Source organism: Abrus precatorius, unplaced genomic scaffold (assembly GCF_003935025.1).
Source record: "Abrus precatorius isolate BTA unplaced genomic scaffold, Abrus_2018 Scaffold9, whole genome shotgun sequence".
Taxonomy (NCBI): Eukaryota; Viridiplantae; Streptophyta; class Magnoliopsida; order Fabales; family Fabaceae; genus Abrus; species Abrus precatorius.
Genome location: NW_020874439.1, coordinates 3128670 through 3135669, shown reverse-complemented (window position 1 = coordinate 3135669; position 7000 = coordinate 3128670).

Genomic DNA, 7000 nt, shown 5'->3' with positions numbered 1-7000 from the left:
TCGGTACAATATAAGTCGGTTCATACTTCTCATAGGAAATTCCTAGGTTCATCAAACTAATAATGCACATGATGCATGAATGCAAGTTTCTTTCCTCGCTATCCATCCCTCGAATTTTCGTTTTAATGCATATGGTATGCATGGGGATCCCTTACTCTACTGCCAGCGACTTGCCCAGCATTTAGTGTAGAGTTAACAATTTCATATCCAAGTCGTGTGGCGATCGGAGGACTCCATTCCCTGCATCACAATTGCACAGAAAAGAATTTATATCATTATTCAAAAACACCCAAACTGGTGCTGGCCCCAAACTGGGTCTCTTCGGGAATGGACCTCAACGACCCTAGGATGTGGAGTTCTTGTCGGGCTTGGCTAAGGCTTGCAAGTAGGGTCACGACCCGGCCACAGAGAGCTCTGCTGTGCCATCCAGGTCGACTGTTCCCCCTTTCGCCACCCCCGTAGGTCTACTCGGGACCGAACCTCTAATACCTACAGTTGTGCCTCTGTTATGCCATCAAGTTGTTCCAAAGAAATGTTATGATCCATGGAGCATGATTTTCTTTTCCTTCCCCAATGTTTTCTCAATCTTAGATCACATGGAATTCAAAGCACAGAATCAAAGCCCTCACAAGGCCTGCTCAATCATTATTCACCTTCTCATCCAGCATAAATTTGTTAAACAACAAGGTTTAGGAATTACATACAAGCTTCCAATCCCATTAATACACATCCACTATTTCTCAACACATAAATTTCAGTAATTTTGACATAACCTACTCAGATTTTCCTCATCCAATTCCATTATAATAATTTACTATATCACCATCGCTCATTTTATCATTTCCATCGTTATTAACTATACTACTTCCTACTTAGATATGACTTGTTTCCACTCTCCTCTTTCTCTCTGGTTTTTCCATTTAGTTATTTTCTAATTACTTGTATTGATTCACGACTACCTATTTAATTCAAGGTTACTTAGTTTAGTTCTAGCTCTTTTTAGGTTTATTAATATTAAGTCCTCATGCGATGGGTTCTATTAAGTAGCTAATAATGAGATCTTTCCAAGAATGACTTTTATCAATTAACTACTATGTCCAGACCCTTAATTACCATTTCCATACCTTTAATTACTATCTTTTTAGTTTGGGTAAACTTTCCATCAAAAAGGGCTGCACTTGATTTTTTCCCTTTTTACTCCTTATATAATGCAATGAACATGATGCATGATTCATCTTAATACTCACGAATCCAGGTGCAAACAGCAAACACACCCTATCATTATACAATCCTTCTCACTCATATTTCACCAAAATTAATACAAATTCAAGTACAACTTTTAGGATTTCTTATCATCAAAACCGAGAGTGAATAGTTCTCACTTTCTTGTCCACCACAAATTCCCAAAGCATCACATGCATGAAACTTTTTAAACCAAGTGGAAACATACATCACAATCAATTCAATCATCCATCATCTAAACTAGCAAGCAACCATTTTCATGCAAATCACACAAAATCCAGCACGGTTTTCAAATTCTAAAGTGTAATTCAATTTTTTTTTCCATATGGTTTGAGTGTCCAAAAATTAAGATTTTCCACCACAATTACCTTTTCTTTTTGTGTGACTTCCCTTTATAATTTTACTAACTTTCCTTAAACAAATTTTTTTCTTTTGAACTCTAAGTACAACATTCTAGTCTTTTACATAAAAAAATCAAATCTGTCCAGCCTTTCCACTAAGTTTCCGTCAAGTTAAAAATAGGTAACACCAAGGAAATTAACATGCAATGACAAAGTTTCATCGTCCAAGTGTAGGGGCAACATTTCCAAGTGACATTCAAACTTCCAAGGGAAAATCGAAACACTTAGGGGCTGAAATCAATATGCAATGGCTTCCATTTCACATGCAATCCATGGTTTATTGATTACAAGAGTATATCAACATTTTAAACAAAGAATCTAGCCAAACAAAAGTGAAACCGAGGCATGCACAAAGGGATCCAAAGCATTTCATGGTTAAAATTCAACATGCAAGTGAAAGGATATGTTAATCAAGTTCACGGTTCATGGTTTCAAGGAAGAAATATCATTAATTCAAAGATTTCACCAAGGGAACATAAAAATCGAAACATGCACAAGGGAAAATCCACATCCATACATCAAAGTTTCAAGCTTTTAAGGAACAAAGTTGATTAAGAGTGGAATCAAACTCTTTAGAATGTAACTGAGGCATGCAAACAAGGAAATCCACACACTTTTCGAATAAAATTTAACATGCAAGTTCAGATTTAAAGTTCTTCAAACATGCAGTCCAATATACACTATTTTTCAAAGGGAAATTAAGCAAAAACAGCCAAGAAAGGGACATGCAAACACATCTATGGTGAGAACTCCCCCTTGCCTTGAATGTGTCAAAAATTTGTGAGCAAAAAGAGTTAATCTTGGCTACTTCTTCAAAAGAAAGGTGTTGGACCGAGAGGATGAGTTTCAAACTTCAATCTTTCTCCTCTTGGTTAGGTTGTCTTCCTCGGTTCTTTGAAGAGAAAAGGGGAAAAGGTTCAAAATGGTTAAGATCAAAGTGAAAAAGGAAGTTTTAGGAGCTTTTGGTGTTAGGCTTCCATGGTTCTTCAAATCAAAGAAGGAAAAAGGATGAGAAAGCTTACCTCCTTGAAGGAATGGTCACGGTTTTGAAGAATCAAGCAAGGGAATGCAAGGGTGAAAGCTTGGAGCTCCTTGGCTTGTCTTGAAAGGTTGAGAAGATGAGAAATTTTGAAGGGATTTAGGGAGAGAGGGTCTCAATTTCTTTGGAGAAAATGGAAAGAATAGGACTTGAAAGAATTTTGAGAGAAAGAGTGGGAGGCTCACGGTTTTTAGAGTGAAAAAAGAGAGGAAATAAGGTGCCAAAACTGCACAAAATTGATTTGAAGCAATTTGGAAGTGAAATTTGGTGAAAAACTTGAATGATAAGGGTGCCACGGTTTTTGTGCATGAATAGTGAATTCTTTTTGCAAACTTACAAGTTAAGTAAATACAATTTGGCAAGCAAAATGCATGGAGGAATGTGGAGGCTACATGCACACGGTTTGGAGTAGAACATTCCAAGAATTGCACAAAATTCCAAAGGCTAGATTCTAGGCAGCAAATGCATGCAATGTGATTGGCCGACGAGGAATTTGATGTGACGAGATTGACTTTTGAAGGGACATTTGACATTGTGCAAATTTCAAGAAAAGCATTTAATTTAAAGTAATCATGATGCCAGCCTTTTAGAAGACAAGACAAGAAAGTTCCAGAATAATTATGTCTACAAATCGGGAGGCAAGAATCTTTTTGCATGAAATTCTAGTGGCCGATACTAGATTTGGAAATCTTTATAGTAATGATTACTAGATTTCGTGAGATTCTATGCAAAATTTCGACGGCTAAGGAATGATTACAAAATCTTAGCAATGATTACAAAATCTCACGTTTTTCAAGATGGATAATTTTGATTTGACAATTTAAATAAGATAAAGTTTAACTTTTCTGGATAAAATTATCAGGGGCATTGCGGATAGTACAGCTGAACATACTCAAAGAAATCCTTAGACGATATTGAAACCATATATTGCATGCAGTTATCCTAAAATACCGAACTTAGAAATAAATCAATATTCTACCAAAATAAAATAATTTAACCTCTATCTAATTATTCTGATACTAAAGAACCAGAATAAGCAAGTAAGTACGATTCAAGGGTTGCTAACTAAATCAGGAGAATCGGGGCGTTACAGTGTACACATAATTCATAGCATCTAGTGTCTAAAATGTCCCTCTATATATGTACAGGCTGAGAATGTGATGTATTCTACCACTAGTAAGGTAGTCAAAAGGAATGTTATACCCTACGGTGATCTCTAAAGTAAAATCATTATCATACCCATTTTCACTAACTACTACAAATTTATAATGGCAGACTCTCTCATTCCCTAAATACATAATTTAATCTACTTTCTAATGTCCACTTAATTAGCCTAATAGGTCTCTAAGAGGTGTTTCATAAAAATATTAATAAGGATGAGTCTTTTCCATCGTTTTGTTAAGACTAAAAGTTCAATTTAATAAATTCACAATTTAATCTACTTTCAGTACTATCATTTGTATACATACAACATTTTCATATACTAAGATCAAAGTCTATCAACACTCTAAATATTCATTGGATCCTTATATTAACCAATCATTGTCCCTAAGGACATCATCTATACTATTAGCCACATTAATGAACTCTTATAGCCTCCACAATTGTCTATAATGTGCTCAAAGTTGAAATTTCATTTTCCATAAACTGTGCACTATAGTACTTAGGCATTCAAATAAATCATCCTCTAGGTGGCCTAAGTGACTAGGAATAGCATGTGGTGTAATTGATGGCAATAGTGATTAAAGCAAACCCAAATAATGTAAATTTTTGTAAATAGTTGCATGAGAATTAGACTAGTAGCTCTAGGCCCTAGTCACTTTTCTATTCTCTTGTATTTTGTTTGCATAAGATAGGAGAGAAATAAATGGTTATGTAGAATATGTAATATATCACTCTTTAGAACTCTTGTATCATAAGTATATAAAGTGTGTTAGTTGATGTGTTCAAGTAGAATTTAGTTGATTTGGTTTAATTCTAGAAATAAAATGGGTCTAAGGAAGGATTTCTTTTTGAAAGGAAAAGGGAAAATAAAGAAAAAGAAGAAAATAACGGTGCATTTATATTAATGTAATTTCTTCTTATTTTCGAGCATTGTCTTCCTTGTTAAATGAAGTCTAAATTAAATAATTATATCTTGTTGAATGAATTAAAAAGAAGAAAAATCTAAAATTATTATGAAAAATTTAGAATCTGTGAGAAGGAGTGTTATTTATATCTTACTACTTGAAGTAAAGTATATTTATATCTTGATATAATATTTTATAGTTACAAATTTGAATTTTATTAAAAGAAGTGATAAAAACACAAGAAAGGAGGATTAAGCTATGCTTTGAATATTATAAAATTCTTATAAAAACATTTGATTAAAATTAGTTAATATATTTTTGTACATGAAAAATAAGTTTTCTACTTTTACATAAAAAAATATAAAAAATTAGTGTAATAGGGATGAACACAAGGTTTATCTCAATTCATCCACAACTCCTGAACTTCATTTAATACTCAACCTCCTATCAAGATTTTTCGCTAATATAGAATACTTTTTATAATAATAAACACTTTAAATATATCTAAGTATTCTTGAGTGACATTGGCCTTTTCAAGAACAATAACCTCAGTATTTTTTGAGAAGAAAGACTCTTTTAGGTTACACGCTTTCTAAATAAATAAGTATTATATAAATAAAAGCTATTAATAAGATAATCTGTTTGATCATGTACCTCCTTTTGCAACATTCTAAAGTGAATTTTAAGTATAGTAGCTTGAATATTTGTTTAAGCATCTCTTTTGTCAAACACTTTTTAAATAATATTTATTTTTTCATAGGTTAAAATATCATTTGGTACTATTTAATATTTATAATATTATTTTGTGGTGACATAGTTAACAAATATTCAAGTTTAATTAATCTTTCGTGTTTGTCACACCTTTATTTAAGTAGATTTCTTCAACTAAATAAATCATTGAAGCAAACAAACTCTTAGAACAAATTTTGTGTTTTAGCACGTGTTAGAATATTTTTTCTATATGATGACAATACTCTATTTTTTTTTATATTCACTTAATTTTCTCTCCCTTTCTAATATGAATCTAAAACTTTATTGTTGTTGTAAGAAAGTCACATGTTTTTATATTTATGTAATCAAAACATAAATACTATGTACTGTTTTATTTAAAAAAAATTGTCAACTTTAAATCTAATTTTAGAATATATTATTTGTTCTAACTTGACCTAAAAGAGCAGTGGTATAAACATACATTGAAACCTATTAATTTTTCATAAAAGATTATCTTGTGTATATTTAATTTTAGAAATGTTTTATTTTTGTTTACTTCTAGTTACAAACAACTATTCTATTTTTATTTTTAAATAATTATATAAAAAACACTAAAAATAGAGGGAAAAAAAAAAGCTAATTTGAACATTTTTAAACAAAATATACTTTATTATGAAAGATTAAGATTATAAAATACGAAGTTTCAAATTTTGTAGGAGTTTATTTGTAACGGTTTTGAAAAAATCTCATCATGTAAGTCTTAAGAAAGTAATTTTTTGAACACCAGAGATATCTTCTTTGTTTGATGATGATGAAACCTAGTTATTTAGCATTAAACCATCAACTTTTACTAAAATAATAAGCCAAAACAATATGTGATGAATGAGTTTAATTGTAGATTGGAATGGTATTGCAGCAAAGTTTGCATAAATTTATTCTTGAACATTCAGAATTTTTTTCCTTTTTTTATATATAATTGTGTTTGCTATTTTGTAAGACTAGACAATATTTTTTTGATAAATTTTAAGGTGCTTTGAGAACTGAGGGGATATTCATGTTTTCTTGTACGAGAAACAATCGTGATAATAGAGTTAACAGTTTATTTTAAAAAAACGTAAATAGACTTTAATATCTTAGCATAATTTAGAGAGAGTATTTAATACTTCTCAAGTTCAAAGTATTCACTTATTTTTTTCGTTCTTTTATAATATTTAAAATTAACTATGCAATTATTTATTTTTATTATATTTTTCATATAATTATTTAATTTTGGGGGCTTGATTTATTATTTTTTATTAAGATATTTATTTTTTTTAATTTCTTAAATTCTTATTACTATATGCTATAATTATAAATCAATATATTTTTTATGTATTTTGAAAATAAGTTATTAATCATTTTCAAAAATAAGATTTAAAATAAGAAAAATATACTTTTATTCTTGTAATTTTATATTTTATTTTTAAAATTTAAAAAAATAATTTAATTTTTTAACTTTGAAACAATTTAAATAAGTAGCTTTTTGTTAGTCTGTTAAT